The following is a 3,395-nucleotide window of genomic DNA, read 5'->3' as shown; positions in this document are numbered from 1 at the left end:
GGTCCGTTTGTTGATGCCTGACACTACTGACTGAGGTAGTGGTATCTTTCCTTTCGAGCCTTTGTTTGCGTCCATCAATTACTGAGCACAACGAGCGATGGCAGTTATGTTGTACGTTTAACAGACAGGCAATGTCCTGCGGACACACAGTCAGTGAGAACTCCCAAAACACTGGCAGGATGGAGACCCAAAGACTGACTGATAATTTCACCCATACTTGATGTTGTGTCCTGACAAGTTCGCGCATCCCATAAAAAGGCGATATCGGTCCCTTTTGAATGTCTTGCAGGAGAATGACGGTTGAGCTGGCGCTTACTCCTTCCGGTTTCCACATGGCCACGACTTGCCCCACGGAGTGACCTCGCGCATTCTTTGGACAGTGTCCCTGTTAGTGTGTTGTTGAAACAGGTGGCGAGAAGGAAGACTATCTAACCTTAACAAAGTCTGTCTTCTCGACCACTTGTCCGTTGCGCAATGTGACAGATGAGTGTTGTAGCCACACCACCCCGGGCGCTTCGCTAAGCAGATACACAGGCACTTGCTCGTGTTCTGCCCTTTCATGACGCGCTGCAAGAGATTCAAGGTCAGTGGCAGCCGATGTAAGTGAAAGACTCCATACTTACGTCCCACCGCGAACACAGACACCCGATCGAGTTTGGGATTGAGTCCAAACGCCTGAGATACTTCCGGCATGGTCTTCAGAAGTCCTTGCACTTTGGGACCTGCTGAAACCCGAGCTTGGAGCTCTTTGTCGACAAAGCTGTTCCCTGAAAGGAGAGCTCGCATGAGTTGATAATTATTGAAGGTGTTTGCGATATCTCGACCGGGGCTCATGCGGTTTGAATGGACTGAAGCGGCACGTAGAACCGCATTGTAACTCTCGAATTTCTCGGTCATGAATAATGACGGCGGTCCAAATCGTGCGATGGAGTCTTTCAAGTGCGTCAACATATGGAACTTGGGCTTGTTAACCCACTGAGCCGAAGTCATAATAAGCTGATAGTAAAAAACTAGAATCGCCTCTTCCATGTCTTGCAGGTAATTATCCATATGCACAATTTCGGTCTGGAAAACATGAGATCCTAGAAGGCACAACGATGTCCAAAGGTGCCGTTTGTTGCTGGGGATATGGTCAAATAATACAAAGGGGACTGTTTGAAGGACCGTCCGGAACTCCTTTCCGACGAGGCTCTGGTAAAAATTAATGAGAGTAGTTGGCTGTATAGGCGGGATCTTCAAACCCTTCGTGTTGAAATCCCTCCACCGCGCCGAGAGTTCGCGGTCATGATGAGCCGGGTTTCAGAATTCCGAGCGACTTCATAGTATCTCTGAAGAGGTATTTTGCAATACCCAGTAGAAGAACATGCAAAGTCTCAATGGGAGTATCCTGATGCCCATTGAAACCTGTGATGACTCGGTCAGACAGGATGTTCGTACGCATGGAAGATATTGAACACCGTGAACAAACCTTTTAACCTCAACATGGGGTTAAACAACCGCTCGCCCAGTTGGTCATTCAAACCTTCACAAAGCTGGTGCACATCACAGGTCTCAGGCGAGTCGTAAGCCAGGTGAACCTTTTTGATGAAGTAATCGAGCACCGAATCGCGAAATCCGTACTTTCGAGCTTCACTCTCAACCGCGGTTTTGCTGTGCGGCATCTGTGCCATTGCCCAGATGTCGTGAGCGCGAGCGCGAGTGACCTCCCAATCCCTTTGGGGCAAAGAGAACTGCAGTTGCCGCGACTGATTCGTCAGTCACATGTGTGTGTAAGAAGCAGGGTGACATAGAGAACCAGCGAAATGACCAACCTGTTCGCCATCTAAATCGACGCCGATGAAATCAGAAACGTACTGTTCTGTTTTCTTCTCAATCATCTGGCCAACTTGCAAGTCACATATGCGAAACGGCGTTAAAGTATTAGCTGGATTGGTTGTATTGCTGATTTCAGCGTGCATCGGGGAATCGCCCAAGTGGAATAGAACCACGACCATAACCAGGACTTCACTACACCACGAACCCATGAAACTGGTTGCCCAACCTGGGTGGAATCACAGTTGTGTAACCGTTATTGCTGGCAGGCATGCAGCGTTGAGAAAACGTGGAGGTCCACTACCGAGTCTGACCCGCTGCTATTGGTTCTGGTTGCAGAGCAGCTTATTGATGGTCACTGTGCCGATCACTCCCCAAACTTCAGCAGGACCAGGGATTGCAAGCCCTGTGTTAGAGCCTCTGACCACGGGTTGCACTCCGGTTGGTGGCCAGTCTGCACGTGGGTTTATTCTGAAAGAAAGCAATCTTCACTGTGGATATTGAATTTCTATCCCCGTTTGCTTGCAGCTTGCATTTAGAAAGCGATAAAACACAACTAATTGCACATGTCTGATTTTCAAACAAACAGATACAAAGAATTCAAAGACAAAACGTAAATAAAGGACAAGATTCAAAAGAGAGAAACGTCAACATAGAGTCAATGTGGGAGTAATTGAGAAAAACAAATGAAAGTAAATGGAAGACAGTAAAAACACAGGCTACTTGAGGAAAGCATACAAGAAAGGAAAGAAAATGAGTGACAAACAAAGAGCAGATAGCTTAAAAACAAGATTCAAAAAAGAGAGACTTGTACAGAAATTTGATGTGAGCAAAATCAAGCCAATCCTGAGAGAGGAGACAGTAAAAACGCAGGCTACTTGATACTTTAAATGAACGTAGAGAAAGAAGACAATCAAAATAAGGGAGACAGAAAATTCAAAAGTCGATAAGAAAACAAGTGACAGACAGGATAGGATGACACAAGATCACATGCAATACAAATCTAACACTACCTCAAGCATTGAAATCTTGATAGTCCTCTTCATCCTCTCCTAATGCATCCCCAAAACTGTCTTCCATTTCGTACATGATGGCCTCAATTTGCTCCTCAGTAGGAAGTGCAAAGGAAGTTGCTTCCTATGACTTGCCTGTTTCAGAATTTGCTCCACTTGCCGAGAATAGCACAGGGTACCAAGTGGACTTGAGGTCTCCGAAATGTTGAAATCATAGGTCTTCTTCAGCTTACGGCGACAGTTCTGTAAGCTTTTGTATCCGGGAAGCTTCACATCAAGGAGTGCGACAAAGGATCGCACTCTTTCGTATTGAAGCATGGACATCAGTGTCCTCGCAGAGCCCAAAATCAACAGGCCAACAAGTTGCTAAAAAATGATAAGAGCAAGTCAGAACAAGGTCAGACAAAGTGCAAAGCGTACACACACCTCAAGACTCGAAAACGGAGCCCAGGTGGAGGCATCTGCGTCGATGACTTCGTCAGAGTTGTCTCCGTCTGACTCTGATGCTTGGCTCTCAGAGTCTGGACCAATTGGGGCGTCTTGGCTGCTGTTGTCGCTCAAGGATGGTGT

The sequence above is a fragment of the Melampsora larici-populina genome (assembly GCF_000204055.1).
Source record: "Melampsora larici-populina 98AG31 unplaced genomic scaffold MELLAscaffold_1, whole genome shotgun sequence".
Taxonomy (NCBI): Eukaryota; Fungi; Basidiomycota; class Pucciniomycetes; order Pucciniales; family Melampsoraceae; genus Melampsora; species Melampsora laricis-populina.
This window is presented reverse-complemented; position numbering follows the sequence as displayed.